Genomic DNA, 25,338 nt, shown 5'->3' on the forward strand with positions numbered 1-25,338 from the left:
AACAAAGCAAGATCCCATGTCTTTTCTTAGCAATTCATCCAGATATCAGTAATCATTGTGAATCACAAAAATCCTTCCTCATGAAGGATTTCATAGAGTCTATACAGTGCAGAAGGAAGCCATTTGGCCCATCGAGTCTGCACTGACCACAATTTCACCCAGGGCCTATTTCTGTAACCTCACATATTTACCCAGCTAATACCCCTGACTATAAGGGGCAATTTATCATGGCCAATCAGCCTAAACTGCATCCCTTTGGACTGTGGGAGTAAACTGGAGCACCCAGAGGAAACCCACACAGGGAGAACATACAAACTCCACACAGACACTAACCCAAGCCAGGAATCGGACCCAGGTCCCAGGAGCTGTGAGGCAGCACTTTCAAGCACCTAGCCTCTGATCTCCCTCAACAGATGCTCCAACTCCGACAGCCTCAGTAACTGCTTCCCTCCCCAGTTGCTCAATCTCTTCTCTTGAGACTGCATCCTACTGGATTCACAATGTTGCACCCCAGCAGCTAATCACAGGCAGAACTTCAGCTGTCCAACTAGCAACTGCTGATCACAGGCTAATCTGAATCCAAATGCAGGCTCTCTTGCACACAACCACTGCTGAGATGCTTGTCTTTACCTCAACTGCCAGCTTTGTGAAATTATCAACAAATCACCTACACAATCCCAACAGTCTAGCTGCTCTGAACAGTACATCAATGCCACTAGGCTTCCCTGAACCCCAACTCTCAGCAGCTTGGGAAACCCACATGTTAGCTTTTTAAGCCAAAAATCATGGTTAGCTTCAAAATTAATTATCCATTTGTAAATTATGACTTTCCTACCAGCTCTACAGGTATTTCCCACTTGCTTGCAATCCTGTCTGGGTCAGACCTGGAAGTGGGTGGATCATCTCATAGCAGCTGGTGGAATTTAAACTAAATCATGTTAATAGTGACCACAAGACTTTGTTGATTGCTACAAAAACCCTGGCTCACTGTTGTGTTTTAGGGAAGGAAATCTGCTGTCCTTACATGTGCCTCCAGACCCACAGCAATGTAACTGACTCTCAAATGCCCTCTGAAAGGACCTCAGTTGTTTCAAAAATGCGAGAAAGCCTACAAAAGAACATTTATCTAACAGCAATCATGATTTATGACTTCAATGTTATATTTGAAAATGAGAAAAATAACTATTATTAAAGCACTAAGTTTTTATAAGGCTAATTTTAATGGAATAAGTTGAGATTGCAAGATTTTTGTCAGCCTACAATATTAAGGTGGTTGGATGAAGTTAGGGTACAGATCATCATTGATCTACTGAACATCAGAACAGGCTCTAGGGGGTAAGTGGCCTACAACTGTTCTTATGGATATTTAAGGACCTAATTATTGCCACTTATAGAATCCCTTCTGTCTCTTCCCTTTGCACCAATGGCTTGAGAAGGACATTTAATGATTGTTAAATATTTAACTTCACCCAAGTGTCTTCAGATATTTAAAGATAGAAATACAATTGAGGCAAGCTAGTAGCAATCATTTTACCACATATGACATGAGATAAGGGATAGTGAAATGAAAGGCTAGAAGGATGTGTTTGTGGAGGTGGGGGTATGAGATTTATTGTGAGTATTTATCACTCTTGTGTTTTAGTGTCTCAGGCTATGGCAGATTTTCAGAAACCTCTCAGGATGTGTATTCATGGCTTGACTTACCATAACTAACTAAGAGATCATCTAACGACTTCAGGTATTATCTCTTCATGTGTGGGATGGTCAAAGGTTAATAGGACAGCCTATGCCAAAACTTTCCATATTGTCTGCAACAATCTCTGATATGGTTCCAATCAGCGTTTCAAAGGACACACTCTTCACCCCAATCCTATGTCTGTGTTTTCAGCTGTACAAATTCCATTCCAACTGCTTTCCTCCTTTAAGACACTCGCCTCCTTAAAACCCAATTGCTTTGACTAAACTGCATTCCTCCTGAAAAATGATACCTCCTTTGGTGAATATTTCTATCTGATTCTGTGAATTGTTGTATGCCTGGAATTTTGAAAAGGGTCAGAGTCATAGGCAGAAGCAAATAAAAGTTCTGTTCCACCTTAAATTTGCTCCACACTACCATCTCCTCCTCGTCCCCACATCGACACATCCCTACACACTCATCTCCTCCTCACTCCCACACCCCCATCTTCTCCTCAGCCCTACACACCCACAGCCTCACACACTCATCTCCTCCTCTCCCCCACGTCCCCACACACCCATCTCCTCATCACACCCACATCTCCGCACACTCATCTCCTCCTCACCCCTACACATTCATCTCCTTCTCACCCCTACATACTCATCTGCGGACGTTAGCTTAACGTCTGTTGTGTTAGTTTAACGTCCATAGTTGGAAAAATGCTAGAATCTGTCATCAAAGAAGAAATAGCAAGACACCTAGAAAAGAATTGTTTGATCAAGCAGACGCAGCACGGATTCATGAAGGGGAAGTCGTGTTTAATGAATTTATTGGATTTCTATGAGAATGTGACTAGAGTGGTAGACAAAGGGGAACCGGTGGATGTGGTGTTTTTAGATTTCCAGAAGGCGTTTGATAAGGTGTCTCACAAAAGGTTAGGGTGCACAGAGTTGAGGGTAAGGTGTTAGCGTGGATAGAGGATTGGCTGTCTCATAGGAAGCAGAGAGTTGGAATCAATGAGTACTATTCTAGTTGACAGTTGGTGACTAGTGGAGTGCCACAGGGATCAGTGCTGGGGCCTCAACTGTTTACCATTTACATAGACGATCTGGAGGAGGGGGCTAAGTGTAGGGTAACAAAATTTGCTGATGACACGAACATGAGTGGAAAAGCAAATTGCGTGGAGGGTGTGGAAAATCTGTAGAGAGATCTGGATAGGCTGAGTGAGTGGGCGAGGACCTGGCAGATGGAGTATAACATTAGCAAATGTGAGGTTATCTACTTTGGTAGAAATAATAGTAGAAGGGATTACTACTTAAAGGGTGAAAAGCTGCAGTACGCTACGGTGCAGAGGGACCTGGGGGTCCTTGTGCACGAATCGCAAAAACCCAGTCTGCAGGTGCAGCAGGTGATCAAGAAGGCGAATGGAATGTTGGCCTTTATAGCGAGGGGGATGAAATATAAAAGCAGGGAGGTCTTGCTGCAACTGTACAGGGCACTGGTGAGGCCGCAACTAGAGTACTGTGTGCAGTTTGGTCACTGCATTTGCAAAAGGATATATTGGCTTTGGAGGGAGTGCAGAGGAGGTTCACTAGGCTGATACCAGAGAGGAGGGGGGTTAGCCTATGAAGAGAGATTGAATAGACTGGGTCTGTACTCGTTAGAGTTTAGAAGGCTGAGGGGGGATCTTATAGAGACATATAAGATAATGAAGGGGCTAGACAGGGGAGAGGTAGAGAGATTCTTACCACTTAGAAAGGATAGCAGAACTCGAGGGCACAAAATCAGGGGGGTCAGTTTAGATCAGAGTTGAGGAGCAACTTCTTCACTCAAAAGGTGGTGAGTCTTTGGAATTCTCTGCCCATTGAAGTGGTGGAGGCTACCTCGCTTAATATATTTAAGTCACGGGTAGATAGGTTTCTGATAGACAAGGGAATTAAGGGTCATGGGGAGAAAGCAGGAAAGTGGAACTGATCCACTTCAGATCAGCCATGGTCTTGTTGAATGGTGGGGCAGGCTTGAAGGGCTAGATGGCCTACTCCTGCTCCTATTTCTTATGTTCTTATATATCTCCTTCTCACCCCCACATCCGCACATTCCCAAACCCTCATCCCCTATTCACCCCCACCCCCTATCTCCTCCTCACCCCCACATCCCTATCTCCTTCTCATTCCCACACCCCCATCTCTTCCTCACCACCTGCACCCCAATCTCCTCCTTACTCCCACACCCCCATCTCCCCTTCACTCCATTTCCTCCCAAACTTCTCCTCCTCCCACCCCCTCACCTTCCCACAAACCTGCAATTTTCTCAGCATTTCAGGAAATGACAGTCGAGTTCTTGAATGTCATGCTAAATAACCTTATTTACCATCCAAACTGGTTATGCCTCATTATTCCTGCAATTCCAAGATAAACATACCATCACTGTCCTCACAATTACCTTTTGAACCTCTGAATCATCTCTGCACCATTGCTGTCTCTATTTTGATTGGATTGTGTAGGTATTCTTGTTTTGTGTGGCAATTTAAAAGGGGCAACTTGTGTTTGGGAATTTTTGAGTTGCTGCAGTTTACAGGCAATTTTACATTGCCCCAGGTCATTCAGCCTTGCCTCTTTTTTGTACTTGGGTGTGCTTTTCCTCAAGTTATTCTTTCTGGGTTGAAAACCTCTCCTGTCCAAGTGGCCCAGACCTCTGCTTGTGTGCCAAATGTGAGATGCTGCTCTTGTGAAAGCGTTGCAAGCCGATAGTCTTGTTGTATCTTCCCTTGTTGCCTTTATTTGGGAATAGTGATGCATGTCCTCCCTAACCCACCACCCTCCTCCAACCCTCCCCTACAGCAGGCCTCTCTGTGCTAATTCCCCCACCACCTGTCAATTCGGGTTTCTGTTGGATATTCATCCAGTGAATTGAAGACATTCACACAAAATGCCACCAATGGTAGTAAGATCTAATTGGCAATCTAGTCAGGCTCAAGAAAATAGCCCCTTTCTGTTATTATCTCCCTTGCAAGATGCAGATGACAGGCAAAGGTCTTTTTTGACATCTCCAGTAAGAAGCCTCACAACACCAGGTTAAAGTCCAATAAGTTTATTTGGTAGCATGAGCTTTCGGAGCACTGCCCCTTCATAAGGTGAGTGCTCTAGAGCTCCAAAAACTCATGTCACCAAATAAACCTTTTGGACTTTAACCTGTTGTGAGACTTCTTACTGTGCCTACCCCGATCCAATGCTGGCAGCTCCACATCCTAATATCTCCAAACAGGGTGGAATAGGTCATTAAACTCAGGTTCTGGTGAAAGGCCAAATGGGGGTCAGGTGCTTGAGATGCAATCTTACACCTATCTTTTGGCCCACTGCATGAATTCCTCTTCCTCGTGGGAGTTTAAAGTGCAGCTGGTAAAATCCACAGCCACAAATGCAGCAAATAAAAGTAAAGATACGTCAATGAAAAACAAACCAAAAAAAAGCTTTGAATTCATTTATTGTTGCCACGTTATTGCGAGGCAGTGAAAAGTATTGTTTCTTGCGCATGATGCAGGCAAAATATACCATTCATAAAGTACATATAAAACCTTGGTTAGGCTGTATTTGGAGTATTGCATGATGTTCTGGTCGCCACACTACCAAGTGGCACAGTGGTTATCACTGCTGCCTCACAGCACTAGGGACCCAGGTTAAATTCCCGGTTTGGGTCACTGTCTGTGTGGAGTCTGCATGTTCTCCCCATTTCTGCATGGGTTTCCTCACACATGCTGAAAAACATGCTGGTTAGGTCCATTGGCTGTGCAAAACTCTCTCTCAATGTACCCGAATAGGCGGCGGACTGGGGTGACTAGGGGATTTTCACAGTAACTTCATTGCAGTGTTAATGTAAGGCTATTTGTGACACTAATAAATAAACTTGATAAAACTTAGCACATGGAAGCTTTGGTGAGAGTGCAAAGAAGGTTCACCTTAATGTTGCCTGGTCTCATAAGGGCCGTTGGCTATGAGGAAAGGTTGAATAAACTAGGATTGTTTTCACTGGAGAGATAGAGGCTGAGAGGAGACCTGATAGAGATCAAGAAAATTATGAGAGGCATAGACAGGGGGATAGTCAGAGGTTTTTTTTCCCAGGATGCAAGTGTTAATTACAAGGAGACACAGGTTCAAAGTAAGAAGGGGAAAGTTTAAGGGAGATGTGTGAGGAAGTTGTTCACACAGATGGTGGTGGGTCCATGAAGTGTTGCTAGAGGAGGTGGTGGAAGCAGACACATTAGCAACATTTAAGAGGCATCTGGATAGGTGCATGATGAACAGGGAGGGAATAGACTGAGGAAGGGCAGAAAGATTTTTTTTACTTTAGTTATGGCATCATGTTTGGCATGAGTTTGAAGGGCCTGTTCCTGTGCTGTACTTTTCTTTGTTCTTGTTTATACATAGGGGAAAGGTAAAGGAGAGGGTGCAGAATATAATGTTGCGGTTACAGGTGGGTTGAAGAGAACAATCAGCTTAATATATGGTAGGTCCAGTCAAAAATCTGATGGCATCAGGGAAGAAGCTGTTCTTGAGTTGGCCAGTACGTGTCCTCAGACTTTTGTATCTTTTTCCCGACTGAAGAAGGTGGCAGAGAGTACGTCCAGGGTGCGTGGGGTTCTGCTAGTCGTAGCTTTTACAACTCTACATACAAATCATACTCAATTGCCAATTATTTCCCTGGAGCTGCATGCAGAAATGAATGCACTTGTTCAGCAAAAGGAAATAATGCCGTTTTTATTCCGTCGTCACTTGTAATGAAAAACGGAAATAAAACAACAGATTAAAGGGAGTAAGCAAAATGGCTTAACTGAGAAAATCGGAATTATGATGTGGGGCATGGCTATTCAGAAGCACAACTTTAAAGAGAAAAAGATGCATTTTGTGTCAAGTTAACATTTCCGACACGCCAGTCACTAAAAGTGTATTAGTGAAAGTGTTAATTCCAAGAAATACTTGTGATCATTGTAATAAAATTGAGTGGGATGTTAAAAAGGTTTGGTGAAACTGTTTCCATTTGTTCAATAGAAGCAGAAAATGAAGTTGATGAAGTATGTACTGTGAATTGGGTGTAACCTGAGCCCACAATTGCAGTGTTAAACTGAAATGTTGGAGTAGAGAGAGTGAAGAATAATTGATGAAGTGTGCAAGGACTTTCCAAATGCAATCAACATTTAGGTTAAAGAAGATGCAAGTGAAACTGCTAAATATATGAATGTGCAGCCAGTACACAAGATTGGAAATCCCCATTCCCATTCAAAGAAAATTTAGAAGAAACTAAATGAGTTAATGGAAAAACATATGCTTGAAGGTGCAGATATTCCAACCCATTTACCATCAATAATGGTTGTCCAAAATGTGAAAATATTGAAGATGTCTGGTGATATGAAGTTAAACAAGTTTAAATAAGTTAAACAAGGTCAACAATGACGTTCTTAGGCCCTGACTATAACAAGTCCCAACTATAATTATGGCTGGGAGTTGTGTGGATGAGATCAATTCAGCAAGTTTGCTAGCATCTTGTATTTTGTCACCGTCTTATTCAGTAATATCTGAAAAACCCAATTTTGTGTATTATGGTACTTAAAATTCCCAAGACCCAATGATGGGTCAAAATTCTGGAACTTCCTCCCTGACAGTATTGTGGGTGTACCTACACCACATGGACTGCAACAGTTCAAGAAGGCAACACACCACCACCTCCTCAAAGACAATTAGGGATGGGCAATAAATCCTGGCCTAGCTAGAGATGCCCACATCCCATGAATGAATTAAAGCTGTACAGAAATGACTAATGATAGCAATTCTGGTACCAAAAACAAGGCGTTGGTATGCTCCATTCTGGAACACATTCTACCATTAAGTTCTTAACTAAGTCGAGGCAGTTTGTCCAGCAAATCTTCCATTTGTAAATTCAAGCTACCTGCTTCTTACTATTATTATTGTAAAGCTTTATTTGCAGCCTGTATAGTAGTAACTTACTGCAATATAAGATTATCACCAAAAGAATGAAAGTATTTCTTTGCAGAAATACTCATTCTTCCCCCACAACAGAAACTTTTGTTCCTACGTACATTTTGAAAATCAAAGATACTGTGTTAACCATTTTTTAAATGCACAGTGCAAGTTTAGAAGCAAATCTAATGCAATATTAAACATGAAAATACAAAATTGATGAGAGTAATCTCACCCTATCTATTAAAGGATGCAATCTCATGCACCACCTTCTGAACTATCAGGAATTGAAAATAACACAGTGTTATCGTCTTGAACTAGACTCCCAGGTTTTGATGAAATATTGTTAGTGACAAATGACTTTTTTGTTTACTGTAGATAAAATTTGCAATTCAAGAGATTTGCTAAGAGAAAAAAAGATTCCAAGGTTTTGAACAAACAACAAAAAATTTATTATACAGATTGGGTCCCCTCCAGAGAGATTGGGAATTCCACTCTCCCACCGCCCCCGACACAGGCAATGGGAGAACTCCCCAACCCTCACACTTACAAAGGCAACCACCCCATACTATGCAAAGATTAGGTCACACCCCTCCCCACGCCACGCAAGCATCAGAATGACTCCAGACTCACCCCACCAGCACTGGGCCACTACTCCGCATCACTGGCACTGGCCTCTCTCTTCCTGTCATTGGCATCTCCTCTAGTCACTGCACATTCTCTGGCATCCCCCATCCAATGCATGCACAACGCCCTCCCCAATAAGCATTGCACCCTACCTCTACACATAAGGGAAGGTTCTCAATGGGGCTTCCCAGAAGGCGACCCTGGCTGTGTCAGGGCACAGTACCAGGGCTCTGCCCAGCCATGTACCTCACCATAGGGGGGCTGTACTTACCTCCGCACCCCTAGCACAGTCATCATGATTGGTTCTCGTTTTGAAAACCAGTAGTGATTCGCGTTGGCGTGATGTCACCCCAACTTGGTGAGAGGATAAGACATGGGTGGGCTTTGTGGCATGAAGCCCTATAAATATATGTGAACAAATTTTAAATTACGAAAACCTGAATGGCCTCCTTCTGTAATGTAGGAATTATGGGCAGGATTTTCTGGCCTCGCTCGCCCCAAAACTGGAAGATCCCATCCATGGCCAACACACCTTTTCGTGGTCTGCCCCTCGCCCACCATGGGAATTGGAGTGGATGGGATGGTAGAATTTGCCCCAATATCTCTAAAACAAAGATAAGAATTTTAAAATCCAGGTGTTGTCAGACCAGGTCAGTGAGCACCGAGTGATGGGCGAATGAGATTTGCTTTAATCGTATACAGGCAACAAAGTCCTGGATGGTTTCAATTTCGCAGCAGGTGCAAAGTGGATAGCCAGCCAGGAGAGCAACGGAATAATTGAAATGAAAGTAATAATAACACGGATGCTGGTTTTCGGAGTAAACAGGCTAGGGTCCGTGACAAGCGGTGAGAGATCTGATGAGAAAAGAACCTACTTAACCTCACCCTCAGCAATCAACTAGAATCATAAACTCCTACAGTGCAGAAGAATGCCATTCAGCCCATTGAGTCTGTGCCACCCACAATCCTACCCAAGCCCGATCCGCATTTACCCTAGCTAGTTCCCCTGATACTAAGGGACAATTTCGGATGGCCAATCCACCTAACTTGCACATCTTTGAACTGTTCACGTTGTGCGAGACAGTATTGGCAGAAGTGACCACCACGCAAGCCTTTATCTTCACGTTGAGCATGGATACCTTGTTGTGTGGTGCTACCACTATGCTAAATGGGATAGATTCAGAAGATAACCAAGCAGCTGAAAACTGAGCATCCCTGAGGAGCTGTGAGACATTGGCAACAGCAGAACTGTATTCAAACACAATCTGCAACCTCAAGGCTCAGCATAACCCTCACTATTCCATTTCCTTCAAGCTGAGAGGTCAAACCTAGTTCAATGAGGAGGACAGGGAAGCATTTTAGGAGAAAAAACAAGCATACCTCAAAACAAGAAATTAATCTGATGAAGCTACAATAACGGACTACATGCATGTTGAACAACAGAAGCAGCACGTCATAGACATTTACTCACAAATACTTGCTCATTTTGTGTTCTTGATGTGGAGATGCCAGTGTTGGACTGGGGTAAACACAGTAAGAAGTCTCACAACACCAGGTTAAAGTCCAATCAGTTTATTTGGTAGTAAACCCACAAGCTTTCGGAAATGCCGTTCCTTCATCTAGTGTGTGGAAGGAACCTTCCACACACCTGACAAAGGAACAGTGTTTCCAAAAGCTTGTGGGCTTACTTTCAAATAAACTGGTTGGACTTTAACCTGGTGTTGTGAGACTTCTTACTGCATTTTGTGTTCTGCCAGGGAACTGAACTCATTACAGCCTTGGTCCAAACATAAACAAAAGAGCAAATTCCCAAATGTGAGGTGACGATGTCTTTGGCATCAAGACAGCACTTGATCGCGTATGGCATCAAAAAACCCTAGCAAAACCAAAGTCAGTCGAAGGCAATGGTCTAGTGGTATTATCACTGGACTATTAATTCTGAAACTGAGCTAATGATCTGGGGACCAGGATTCGAATCCTGCCATGGCAGATGATAGAATTTGAATTCAATTAAAAATATCTGGAATTAAGAATCTACTGATGACCAGGAAACCATTGTTGATTGTCGGAAAAACCCATCTGGTTCATTAATGTTGTTTAGGGATGGAGATCTGCCGTCCTTACCTGGTCTGGCCTATATGTGACTCCAGAGCTACAGCAATGTGGTTGGCTGTCAACTGCCCTAGCACAACTAGGAATGCGCAATAAATGTTGGCCAGCCAGCGACTCTCACACAAATGAATTAAAAAGAAAGGCGAGAATCAGAGAGTAAACCCTCTGATTGTTGGAGCCATTTTAGCACAAAGGAAGATGATTGTGGTTATGATTGTTGGAGGTCCATCATCTGAGCTGTGGGACATCACTGCAAGAGTTCCTCAGGTTGGTATCCAGGGCCCAACTGTCTTCAGCAGCTTCAGTGACCTTTCCTGCAAAACAAAATCAGAAGTGGGGATGTTCACTGATGTTTGCACAGTGTTTAGTACCACTCGAGACTCCTCAGATGATAAATGGCGAGAAACAATTATGTCACACAAGACAATATCCATCTACAACAAGAAAAAATCTAATCATCTCACCTTGACATTCAACAGCAAAATCATTCCACCATTAACATCCTGGGGGTAACCATTGACTAAAAACTTAATTGGGCCAGCTACATAAATACTGTGTCTACAAATACAGGTCATTGGTAGGGATTTCTGCAGTGACTAAGTTGCCTGTTCACTCCCCAAAGCCTGTCCATCATCTACAAGGCACACGTCAGAAGTATGACGGAATTTCACCATTGCCTGGGTGACTGCAGTCCAACAATTTGGTACCTAAACAAAGCAGTCCACTTGATCAGCATCCCACCCATCACCTTAACAATTCACTCCCTCCACCATCAGTGCACATTCAAACAGTGTGTACCTAACACAAGATATATTTCACAATCTCTGCCACCTAGGACAAGGGCAGCAGACACATGGAAGCACCACCATCTGCAAGTTCTCCTCATCATCCTGACATGGAACTATGTCACTGTTCCTTCAGTGTCACTGGGTCAAAAAACTGCAACTCCCTTCCTAACAGCACTCTGGGTATACCTGCAACACATGAACTGTAGGAGGCCAAGAAGGCAGCTCAACACCCTCTCCTCAAGGACATTTAGAAATGGGCAAGAATGCTGGCCTTGCCAGCAATGATCATCTCTCACGAAAGAATAAAAAGGGAGAATGTTCCTCATGTTGGTTCTCTCACTACCCATTGGAAACCCAGTTTGGTATTTATGTCCTTCTGCGTCAGCCAGCTCAGTCGGTGATGGTGCTATCAGGGCTACTCTTGGTAACAGATTCCACCCAGAGTACATTCTATATCCTCGCTGGCCCCTATGTTTTTGTTGAGTGGTATTGAATAGGAAAGAATACTGATTCACCAGCTGGGAAAGGCTGCTTGATAGTAATCAACAGGTTTCCTGCTGATAACAACCTACATACAGAAGTATTTATAGTTTAGTTCCAATCATGTAATCATCTCTGTTTAGGTCCACGTTTCATTATTTCCACTGGACCACAATATCCATTACTCTAATGGAAGACTGACCTTTTAAAAAAGACAAACACCTTTGTTACATGCAGCCAAAGCTGTACCACCAATCCCTCACAGAACAAATGTTATGAAAATGGACAGGCAAGCATATTTTCCACTCACCAGGCAACAACAAGATATTGTGGCAATCTGTAATGTTGATCTTAATCCAGTGTGAAGATAGAGTGACTGCACAGCTGCCCTGACTTGAGTCAGGAGGCCTGAAACAGTTCAAGAATATGGCCTCATTAGAATTCAGATAAACAATCAAGTGCTCGATGAGCTGTGACGAGCAGTTTGCTACTCTGGAAAACATGGCAGCTCCATTGGAGGAGTGGCACGGTGGCACAGAGATTAGTACTGCTGCCTCACTGCGCCATGAAGCCGGGTTGAATTCCAGCCTTGGGTGACTGTGTGGAGTTTGCACATTCTCTCCGTCTCTGCCTGGGTTTCCCCCTGGAGCTCCAGTTTCCACCCACAGTCCAAAGATGTGCAGGTCGGGCAGACTGGCCATGCTAAATTACCCTTTAGTGTACAAGGATGTAGAGGCTAGGTGGATTAGCCATGGTGAATGCACAGGGATAGGACAAGAATATGGGTGTGGTCAGATGCTCTTTCAGAGAGTTGGTGCAGATATGATGGGTCAAATGGCCTTCTTCTGCGCTGTGGAGATTCTATAGTTCCACAATCAGAGCTACAGGTGAGTAGTAAAAAGGGGTCATTGACAATACGTTGCTGTGTTTTAATAAGAACAGGATTGCACAAATAGGCAGAAGAAGTGCAAGTGCCCATTTGTATCTGAAAATTGATATCCTATAACAAGTGTCAGTCTCCAATTCGCTTTACTAGCCTGTTGCCTATTTCAGAAAGATTTGCTGGACATCCATTTACAAAGCTGCCTGAACCAGCATCAACCGGGGTTTGGGTTGTCAACTCTGGCTGAGGTTTCATCACGTGACTTCTCGCCAGCAACCACCCAGTCCCATGCTCCTAACTTTGGTCAACTGACACAGGCATCCTTACACCTTGCCACACCAACTGGTAAACGGGCAAACTCTCTGGAGTAATCCAAGTGGAGTTTGGAGAGAAAGGCAATACAAATGTCAACAAATCTCAAATCCGAACATATTCCGCCTAGAAACTACCCACTTCCAGTTTTAATGGAGCTGGATTGGAGGGGTGCAGAGTGGGGGAGAAGTGACCAGCCAGCTTCCTGGGAAAGAGCCCATCATTTAATTATTGTAATGAAGCCAAATGCCCTGTTATTTTTCTCTCTGCTGTAGCTTTAACATTGACTTGTGTGTTTCCCCCAAGTTGGAAACCTAGAAGTTAAAGAGAGCACAGACTGCTGTGTGGAAAAGCTAAGCACTTTGAAGTACAGCTTCTGTGCCTCAAAAACAGAAACGTTTCTACTGCACTCTTCAAACCTCCCAAAGTTTGGACCATCCCGTGCCTACAATCTCTTCCTCCAACACCATGCACTCCGTGCATTCTCTGCAACCTTCTTCCTCCTCCCTCGATCTCTTTGACTCTCCTTCTGTGGTTTTATATTCGAATCCAACCATCTCCATGTACCCCACCTAACTGATGTATCCCTCAACTCCTGACTCCCCAGCCCCACAAGCGCCAACCACACACCCTCCACCCACCCAGCCCCCCGACCCAGCTCCCCAGCCCATCCCTCAAACTTTGTTAGGCCTCCTTCATTGGTATGTCCACCTGACCCTCCGTTTTAGTCCAATCTCTCCTTTCTAGACTCTGGCTATTGTTGCTGCAGTTTCCAGAAAGAGGGTGATGTGATGATGGTCAATGATATTGGAAAGGTGAAGAATGTGATGAATGGGATTGTTGGTGTTGCCTATTAATTATTTCATCACATAAAGCCTCATCTTCCTGCCCCTCAACATCTCGCTTGGCAGGTGGTGATAATGTTTGTTCAGTCGTTACAGCCAGATCATACAGTGTGTGGCACACTGATCTTGGCCAGAAACATCCATCCTCGCTCGTGACTGGGATTCTCCAGTGCCGCTGAAAGTGAATGGAGTTTCAGCTAGAATGTCAAATTCTCTGTTTCCACTTGCAGCAGGGCGGGCACAGGCAAGATAGAGAAACTTGCCCCTTGAATATCCATTCAGCGGAGAATTGCAGGTTTTCTCCAGAATGGTTCAATCAGCAGAAGCCTTTCTTGAGGACAACATTGGTATGATGTCTCTAATGTTAACCATGGCTGCATGGCTCTCATTGCTGCTGGGTTTGCTCAGGTTCTGCATAAGAATCCTGAGCCATGCCATGAACAGGTAACCCTTGTTGCCCATAAGGACAGCACTTAACTTGCCATATTGTTCAAATACAGGTGGTTCAGAGGACTGTCACACAATGAAGGAATCATGACTCCTGCCAGGATAATGGGCATTTATTATCGACCCACTACCTGTTACAGCAAAAGCTTTAAAATCAGTTATGGGCAATCTAGGCTAGTGAGTAGCCGCATGAATGGCCTTCCTTCATCTCAGTGGGCTGCAAGGTTGAAATCACGCTTGCTCACTAACCGTGACCCCATGGAATAAGATTAAATACATTTAATAAGTACCAAATATTTTATGAGTTAAAGGAAATGCTAGTCATTTATGTATTAATATAGCTGATCATTTATATATTAATATAGCCTCAACTTCAAATGGTAAATGCAAAGAAACATTTACATTTTGGATGCAGAGGGAGTGGTAGGCTCTCATAGTTGTTTGCAATCAGCACCACCTCACTTCAGTTTTTCTTGCTTTACGTGCATACCACTTCAGTCAAAGCGATAGGAGAAAACTATGTAGATGGAAATCAGCGAAATGCAGCAACCCTGAGTGTGGGTAACAATCTTATGGGCGGCATTCAGAACCCAGGTGGGCTGCAAGTGGCCCGCAGACCATTGGTTGCCCACCAGTGTTTTAAATGAACAACAAAGTATTTCTGAACCGGCCAGATCATTCCATGTCCACCACTGAAGCTTGAGGTAAATATTGGGAAGCCCCAAGTATGAACACAATTGCATCGGCAACCAGTTTAAAAAAAAAACAACCTGTAAACCAACCTGTAATTCATAATCTATTTAAATAGCACAAGTGGGAGATGTCCTTAAGACATCAAAAGAGAAAATACTGGGAAATCTCAGCGGGTCTGGCAGCATCTGTAAAGAGAAAAAAGAGCAGACATTTCGAGTCCAGGTGACCCTTTGCCAAAGCAAAGTGTCTTTGACAAAATGTCATCTGGACTTGAAACGTCAGTTCTTTTCTCTCCTTACAGATGTAGCCAGACCTGCTGAGATTTTCCAGCATTTTCTCTTTTGATTTCAGATACAAGCATCCACAGTGATTTGCTTTTGTCCTTAAGACAGTTGAATGGCATGCTGAAGTTGTACAAGATTAGGACAGGATACTGGCTGGAACATGGCTTCTGAAACTGACAGTATTGGTATAAAATCAACATTGTTTACTGATTGGTGTCTGTAATGACTCAAGAACCCAGCTGAAAAAGAGTATTGTTTATTATAGAATGCAAAAGAAAACTGTGGCATACACACACTCATCCCTGCCTGGGAGGACAATTCAGCAGGCCCAGTCCTAGGCCTATTACCAAGGGAACTCATACAAAATGTATCCCTCAAGGAGCTCAATCAGTAATTGTCCGTGGGCCTTGTGGTGATGATGGTGGGGTGCTGAGGGGGGGGTGGTCATCATGGCATCATAACCTGCCCACTGTGCAGGCTGCTGGCAACCATCAAAAGTGCCAGCTCTCTAATCAAGATCGCATCTGACACTTCCATCAGAAGTATATATACACACCTTGGGCCCAATTTTTGAGAGTAAGGTGAGGCACCTTTAGAACAGGATCTGCAGAGTCCAATTGCTCTCCAATTATATTTCAAGAATTTTGACTACTTTTCTACAGCAGACAATTTGGAAAAGGTGTTACATTTAAATATTGTGATTTTTAAAGCAAAACCATTGCATATAGGGTAAACAAAACACTGAGATGAAAGGTGATTGAAAGACAAATGGGAGAGGCATTTTAATATGTTCTCCCAGAGAATGAAAACCCTGAGCAATTCTTGTATTATATTATGTATTATATATTGTTATACCTGTGTCCATAATCCAGGTCTGAGGCATTCAATTCAGGGGCACTGACCTATACAAGAAAGCCAGATATGATCTAAGGAGATCCGTCAAAGATGCCAAAAGACCGTATTGGAGCAAGCTAGAGTCCCAGGCTAGTCACACAGACCATCGCCGGCTATGGCAAGATCTGCAAGACATAATAGGCTACAAGATGAAAAAATCTAAAATCGCTGGCTCCAGCGCACCCCTCCCTGATGAGCTCAATGTATTCTATGCCTGTTTTGAGCAAGAGGTCTGCGAGAGCACACCTTCAATCCTGGAAGCCCAAGATAAACCTGTATCTGGGGTCAATATCGCAGATATCAGAGCAGCTTCCTCAAAGGTCAACCCACGGAAAACAACTGGCCCGGATGGGGTACCCGGACGAGCATTCAGATCCTGTGCGGGTCAGCTGGCGGGGGTATTCGCAGACATCTTCAACCTCTCTTTACAGCAATCTGAGGTCCCTATCTGCTCTAAAAAGACAACTATCATCCCGGTCCCTAAGAAAAACCAAGCAGCGTGCCTCAATGACTATCATCCTGCGCCACTGACATCCATCATTATGAAGTGCTTCGAAAGGCTAGTCATAGCATGAATCAATTCCAGCCTCCCGGATTGCCTGGATCCATTACAGTTCATCTACCACCGCAACAGGTCCACAGCAGACACCATCTCCCTGGCCCTGCACGCAACCCTGGAACACCTAGATGACAAAGACACTTATGTTAGACTCCTATTTATTGACTGCAGCGTAGCCTTCAACACCATTATTCTCACGAAACTCATCTCCAAACTCCATGGCCTGGGCCTTGGCTCCTCTTTCTGCAACTGGTTCCTGAACTTCCAAACTCACAGACTGCAATCAGTAAGGGTAGGCAACAACAGCTCCTCCACGATTATCCTCAACACCAGCGCCCCACAAGGCTGTGTTCTCAGCTCGCAACAATACTCCTTACATACCTATGACTGTGTGGCCAAATTCCCCTCCAATTCGATTCTCAAGTTTGCTGACAACATCACTGTAGTGGAAAAGATCTCAAACAATGATCAGACAGAGTACAGGAATGAGATAGAAAATCTGGAGAACTTGCACGGCGACAATAATCTCTCCCTCCGTGTCAACAAAACGAAGAAGATTGTCATCGACTTCAGGAAGCACAGAGGAAAACATGCCCCTGTCTTTATCAACAGGGTTGAAGTGGAAAGCGTCAAGACTTCAGGTTTTTAGGTGTCCAGATCACCAACAACCTGCCCTTGTCCCCCCCATGCCAACACTATAGTTAAGAAAGTCCACCAATGCCTTTCCTGTCTCAAAAGAATAAGGAAATTTGGCATTTCAGCTAAGACTCTCAACAACTTTTACAGATGCACCATAAAAAGCATTATTTCTGGTTATATCACAGCTTGGTATGGCTCCTGCTCTACCCAAGACTGCAAGAAACTACAAATGTCGTGAATGTTGCCCAATCCATCATGCAAACCAGACTCCCGTCCATTGACTCTATTTACATTTTCTGCTGCCTTGGCAAAGCAGCTAGTATAATTAAGGACTCCACGCAGCCCGGACGTTCTCTCTTCCACCTTCTTCCATCAGCAAAACGATACAGAAATCTGAGGACATGTACCAACTGACTCATGAACGGCTTCTTCCCTGCTGTCCTCAGACTTTTTAATGGACCTGCCTTGCATTAAGTTGATCTTTCTCTACACTCTAGCTCTGATGGTAACACTACATTCTGCACTCTCTCCTTTCATTCTCTATGAATGATATGCTTTGGATAGCGTCCAAGAAATAATACTTTTCACTGTATGCTAATACATGTGACAATAATAAATTAAATCAAAATATATTATACATTATTATACCCGTATCGATAATCCATTCGCAGACTGCACATAGAGGTGATTAACACCACTGAATCTGAGAGATATTTAAGATAAGGCTCAAACCCATTTCATGGCACATTGCAAGAATCATCAGAAGTATAAGCACTGCAAATATTGATTCAAACCCACAGGTTTGTCTAATAAGACCAATTCTACCAGCAGCCATTCTGGATACAGGGGATTTAAGCATAATGTGTTTTACCAAGACGTCCCCTAATTGTTTTTTTTTTGCAAAGCGTGGCCAAATCATTTGTGTGCAGGAGCCCTTTCAATATTTTTTTGTTGTCATAATGTAACACAATGGGGTCATCTGGTTCGTGGCCTGTCCAGGAATGTGTGGGTTGTTGTGTGGTCACACAGCTTAGAGCAGTGCTTTGCAGACCTTTTCCTGGTGTGGCCCCATTGTAATGCCTGAAACTTTGTGTGAATCTCCCCACCAGTGAAAAGCCTCAGGGAAAATGTTAACCAAAACCAGATGATAGAGAATAAGCGCAATTCTCTCAAAGATAGGGCAGTCTAAAACTAAAGGGTATAGGTTTAAGGTGAGAGAGGAGAGATACAACAGTGTCCAGAGGGGCATTTTTTTTTCACACAGAGGGTGGTAAGTGTCTGGAACAAGCTGCCAGAGTTAGTAGTAGAGGCGGGTACAATTTTGTCTTTTTAGAAAGCATTTAGACAGTTAACATGGTAAAATGTGCGTAGAGGGATATGGTCCAAATGCGGGCAATTGGGACTAGCTTTAGGATTTTAAAAAAAGGGCAGCATGGACAAATTGGGCCGAAGGGCCTGCTTCCATGCTGTAAACCTCTATGACTCTAAGATAACTTTCCAATGTACCTCTCCTTGAAAGACTACCTTTGCTCGAGGCATAAGCATTATTACACTGCCTTGATTTTGTGGTGGTGGTGGTTTTCATTCAGGCAGCAGGATTGCACATTGTACTGATACTTGTGTACTTAGGTATTCCATCTGATGTACCTTCAACTCTGAGGAAGTAACTGCACTCTGGTCAAAGCAGAGGTTGACCTATCTTTCAGGGGAAATAATACTTTTACTTGAAAAATACACACAAATATATCCTGCTGTTTATTGCAAAGGAAGAAAATGAAAACTCTTATTTGTATGGTGTCTCACTATGTTTCTTAGAAACTCCCTCAAAGGTTTCATACACAATAAATCGCTTTGAAGTTGAGTAACTTGTTATGTCAGCATCTTTTTGTGCGCACATTACTGTTGCTGATTTAGTCATCTGTATTTTAAAATTTGATTTCAAATCATGATTAAAATATTTTGATCAACTGTGCAATTCGGCTCTTGATGAAAGACAGATGCTTTGTGCCAGTGGAGCTTTCTCAATTTTAGTGCATGTGCGCTGTATGTTGGATAGGTGAGGGAAATTGGGACCAGAAATTGGTGCTGAGAGTATAGGAGGAAGACAAGGAAAAAGCCTGTAGACAACAAGAAGAGTTTAATTCAAGGCATTGCTGTGTTGAACCAGTGTAATAAACCCCCATGATCTGCATGGCGAATCACTAATTGAACTCCCAGTTGGGCTAGTTAAGTACAAGCTCGCTGGAGATTGCTAATTAGTCAACCAGGTGGATCTCATACACTGAGCCCTGTATAAAGCAAGACCCCGAGTAGATCCATTTTCCTTTTAGTCTTGGTTGGGACCTATTGCGTTCACCACAGGCTTGTGGTTAATGTTTATTTTCATTTTGTACAATAAAAGCACGGTTCCTTTACAGTGAACACCTGGAGTTATTATAATCAAGGAATATGGAGACAGGGCAGTTGAGAAGCACCCTCAAATATTTGATTTGGTTTGATTTGACTTATTATTGTCACATGTATTGGGTAGAGTGAAAAGTATTGTTTCTTGCGTGCTATACAGACAAAATATATCATTTATAGGCAGGATTTTCCATCTGCACTTGCCCCAAAACCAGAAAATCCCACCTGACATCAATGGACCTTTCCATGGTCCATCTCTTGCCCTCTACAATTCCCAAGGTGGGTGGAATGGGAAAATTCACTACATAGAGTACACTGGGGCAAATGAAAGCAAAGGGTGAAGAATATGGTGTTACAGTCATAGCTAGGGTGCAAAGAAAGACCAGGTTAATATATAGTAGATCCATTCCAAAGTCTGACAGCAGCAGGGAAAAAAATGCTCTTGAGTCGGCTGGTACGTGATCTCAGACTTTTTTATCTTTTCCCCAATGGAAGAATGTGAAGAGAATATATCCAGCGAGCGTGTTGTCCTTGATTATATTGGCTGTATTTCCCAGGCATTGACAGAGTAAATGTATGGGAGATCGGTTTGCATGATGAACTGGGGTATATTCACAATGCTTTGTAGTTTCTTGTGGTCTTAGTCAGAGCATACCAAGCTGCAATACATCTGGAAAGGATGCTTCCTATGGTGCATCTGTAAACATTGTTGAGAACTGTACCTGATGCCTGCATTTCCTTATTGTCTATGGAGTTGAGGCACAGATCAATCATAATCTTAAAAAATACAGAACAGATTTGAATAGCTGAAAGGAATAGTCTTGTTCCATATTCCAATGTTCCAGTGGATTGGAATGATCAACCAGCCAAAATAGCTTCTAGGCAAGTGTTGATTCAAGCTGGGAAACTGGTAAAAGACACTGATGTCATTTGGGCATGGAACCTTGAAAAATATTAAGAGGAAACATGAAATAAATGAACGAAACATTCAAAAAGAACTCATAGAAAGAATTGACTTTTACAGACAAAAAGACACATCAGTAAATTTCCAATCATAGGTTTGTAATTATTTCTTTATTTATGTTTTATTTATTAGTGTCACAGTTTAGCTTACATTAACACTGCAATGAAGTTACAATGATTTTGTCAGTATTTTTAAAATTTCTTTGAAAATTATTTGAGTCATGTTATGAATTGCAAATCTAAGACACACCTAGTGCACTGGCTTTTTAAAAATATAATTTATGGGATGTGAGTGTCGGTGACAAGGCCAGCATTTATTGCCCACTCCTTATTCCCTTGAGAAGGTGGTGGTGAGCTGCCTTTTTGAATGGCTGCACTCCCTGAGGCGTAGGTGCACCCACAGTGCTGTTAGGAAGGAAATTCCAGGATTTTGACCTAGGGAGGGTGAAGCAACAGTGATATATTTCCAAGTCAGGATGATAAGTGACTTGGAGGGAAACCTCCAGGTGGTAGTGTTTCCGGGTATCTGCTGCTCTTGTGCTTCTAGATGGTAATGGTCATGGGTTTGGAAGTTACTGCCTAAGGAACCTTGATGAGTTCCTGCCGTGCATCTTCAACATGGTACACGTGGTTGCCACTGTTTATCAATGGTTGTGGGATTGAATGTTTGTGGAAGAGGTAATAATCAAGTGGGCTGCTTTGTCCTGGATGGTGTTGAGCTCCTTGAGTGCTGTTGGAGCTGCAGTCATCCAGGAAAGTGGACAGTGTTCCATTACATTCCTGACTTGTTACTTGTAGATGCCGGACTCTTGACTTCATTGCAGCCTTGTTTCAAACATGGACAAAAGAGCTGAATGCCAGACTCAAGGATGGCTTTGGGGAATCAGGAAGTGAGTTACTTGTTGCAGAATTCCAAGCCACAGTAGCTATATGACCAGTCCAGTTCAGTTTCTAGTCAATGGTAACCCCCAGGATGTTGACAATGGGAGATTCAGTGATGGTAATGCCATCAAATGTCAAATGGTGATGGTCAGATCCTCTATTGTTGGAGAGTGTCATTGCCTGGCACTTGTGTGGCACAAATGTTACTTCCAACTTGTCAGCTCAGGTGTGGATATTATCCAGTTCTTGTCGCATTTGGACATGGACTGCTTCAGCATCTGAGGAGTCGCAAATAGCATTGAACGTTGTGCAGTCATCAGCAAATATCCCCACTTCTGGCCTTATGATGGAAAGAAAGTCATTGATGTAGCAGCCTTCATTGATATTTGTGCTTTGGATACTATCCTGAGGAACTTCTGCAGTGATGTTCTGGAGCTAAGATGATTGACTTCCAACAACTATAAACATCTTCCTTTGTTTTAGATATGACTGGAGCCCAACAGAAGGTTTCCTCAATCCCCATTGACCTCAGTTTTGCTGTCTTGCTGTCAAGGGCAGTCACTCTCAGTTCAGGTCTGGCATTCAGCTCTTTTGTCCATGTTTGAACCAAGGCTGCAATGAAGTCAAGAGTTGAAGACCCAGGCGGAACCCAAATTGAACATCCGTGAGCAGGTTATTGCTGAGTAAATGATACTTGATAGCACAGTTGATGACACTCTCGATTACTTTCCTGATGATCGAGAATAGACTGATGGGGGTGGTAATTGGCCAAGTTGGTTTTGTCCTGTTTCTCATGTAACGGGACATACCTGACCAACTTTCCGGGTGGATGCCAGTGTTGTAGCTATATTGAAAAAGTTTGACTAGGGGTGTGGCATGTTATGGTGTATAAGTCTTCAGCTGCTGGAATATTGTCAGGGTCCATAGCCTTTGTAGTCACCAGCGACTTCAGCTGTTTCTTGATATCACATGAAGTCAATCAAATTACCTGAAGACTGACATCTGTGATGCTGGGGACCTCCAGAGGAGGTCGTGGTGGATCATCAACTGGGCATTTCTGACTGAAGATTGTTCTGCGTGCTTCAGCCATATCTTTTACACTGATCTTCGGGACTCTTCCATCATTGACAATGGGGATATTTGTAGAGCCTCCTCCTTCAGTGAGTGGTTTAATTGTCCACCACCATTCATGGCTGGACTGCAGACCTTAGATCTGATCCGTTGATTGTGGGATCGCTTAGCTCCATCTATTACTTGCTGTTTAATACTGTTTGGTATGTAAGTAGTCTTGTTTTATAGCTTCACCAGATTGACCTCTCATTTTTAGATATGCCTGGTGTTGCTTCTGGCATGCCCTCCTGCACTTTTCATTGAACCAGAATTGATGCCTTGGCTTGGTGGAAATGGGAGAGTGGGGGATATGCCAGGCCTTGAGGTTATAGATTATGGTTGAGTACAATTCTACTGCTGCTGATGGCCCAAAGCGCCTTGTAGATGTTCAGTCTTGAGTTGATAGATCTGTTCGAAGTCAATCCTATTTAGCATGGTAGTAGCGTCACACAACAAGATGGAGGGTATCCTCAATGACGGGGCTTGGTCTTCACAAAATTGTATGGCAGTCAATCCTATCAATATTGTCATGGACAGATGCATCTGTGTGTAGCAGGTAGGCTGTTGACAATGATACCAAGTATATTTTTCCTTCGTGTTTGGTTCCTTCACCACCTGCCATAATCCTCCTCTAGCAGGTATGTCCTTTAGGACCCAGCCAGCCCGTTAAGTAGTGGTGCTACTGAGCCACTCTTGGTGATGGATACTAAAGTCCCCCACCCAGAGTACATTATGCACCCTTGCCACCCTTAGTGCTTCCTGCAAGTGGCGTTCTACATGGAGGACTAATCAATCAGCTGAGGGAGGATGGAATGTAGTAATCAGCAAGAGATTTCCTTGCGCATATTTGACCTGGTACCATGAAACTTACTGGGATCTTCAACGTTATTGGGTCTGGCAACATCAGTGGGCAAATAAATTGGGGGAATAAATTGAGGAAATTTTGTGTCAGCAATTTCATTGATTTCCTTTGGCAACACTGCCTTGGTTTTGTGCGAATTCCTGGCCTGTGGCTGGTATAATCCAGACATGTGGTTAAATTAAGATACAAGTTACTGAGCCAATCATTTAAATGTGATGGGCAGTTTGCATGTATGACACATTTAAATGTCAGGCACAATTGTCACATACACAAAGTCATAGAATCATAGATTCATAGAATCCTGACAGTGCAGAGGGAGGCCATTTGGCCCATTTAGCCTGCACAGATAACAATCACATCCACGCCCTATCCCATAACCCTATGTATTAACTCTGCCATGGTAAATTGCCCCTCCAGTACTGAAGGCCAATCAACTTAATTGCACACCCTTGGAGTGTGGGAGGAAACTGAAGCAGCTGGAGGAAACCCACGCAGACACAGGGAGAATGTGCAAACTCCACACAGACAGTCACCTGAGGCTGGAATCAAACCAGGGTGCCTGGCGCTGCAAGTAACCACTGTGCCACCATGCTGCCCTACAGCAACTTGCCAAGCCTCCTTCAACAGCACCTTCACACCTCTGAACTCTACCACCTCAAAAGACAAGGTCAGTAGATGCATGGAGCCACCACCACCTGCAAGTTCCACTCCAAGCTACATATCATCCTGACTTGGAACTAGATCGCTGTTGCTTCTCTGTTGCTGGATCAAAATCCTGGAACACCCTTCTGAACAGCACCCATGGGTGTACCCACACCACAGCGGTTCCAAAAATAGGCTTCCCATCACCTTCTCAAGAGAAATTGGGTACCAGAAACCAATGCTAGCATAGCCAATGATGCCCAGCACCTGTGACAGACTAAAAACAAACCTGGACACAAAACATTTAATTTGATAGATTATTGAATATATTTCTGGACGTAAAGCACAAAAAGATTCTCTTCATTGAATGTGCATACATTCCTCCTTGAATTTCAAAAATTCAGATTAACCAGGTATTTTTGCTCAGTTACCCAATATGTCCAAGCATCTATTGACCTGGGCAATGCAAGCACACATTCATCAAACAAGAATTCATGTTCTGACTAACTTATGGAATCATAGAAACCCTACATTGCAGAGCAGGCTATTTGGCCCTTCAAGTCTGCACTGACTCTCCAATGGAATGTCCCTAACCTCATTACCCTATATATTTAGCTTGGTAATCTTCCCTTATCAGTAGAATTTCTTTGAAAACAAAACATAAATAGCTCAAAATATCATTGCGTGACACAAAGAACACAATATCAGAAGTAGAAGCAGGAATGGGCCACTAGGGTCTTCAAGCGTGCCCCACCAGTCAGTACGATTACGGCTGATCTATGCCGGCCTCAATTCCTTTTCTGTGCTGTTTCCTCATAGCCCTCTATTCCTCGATCTATTAGTATTTATCCACCTCCACTTTAAATATTTCTAATGATTCAGTTTCCACCATCCTTTGGGGCAGAGAATTCCAGAGTACAAGGATTTCTAAACGTGACCGCTGTCCTGTGGCTGAGGTGGAGTTGCAGGTACTGGATAGGGCACTTGGACATTGCATTGAAGAGTTGTGGATGTATAAATAAATGTAGGTATAAAACTTACACCATAAAAGAGATAGTCCACATAATTCTTGCACTGATGATCATTCTCATTACAAATGGTTATGTTTGCAATGGACAAAGTTGAACATAAATTTATATTTGGATAAGACAAGATGACTCATTTATGCCCAGGTGATAAAGTTTACTACTTTGGCTTATGTGACATAAAAATTGTGACTTTCATCTAATCAATAAGGAAATATAAAATATTGGGCCAGAACGTCCA

The sequence above is a fragment of the Carcharhinus amblyrhynchos genome, chromosome 26 (assembly GCF_965287045.1).
Source record: "Carcharhinus amblyrhynchos chromosome 26, sCarAmb.v2.hapA, whole genome shotgun sequence".
Taxonomy (NCBI): domain Eukaryota; kingdom Metazoa; phylum Chordata; class Chondrichthyes; order Carcharhiniformes; family Carcharhinidae; genus Carcharhinus; species Carcharhinus amblyrhynchos.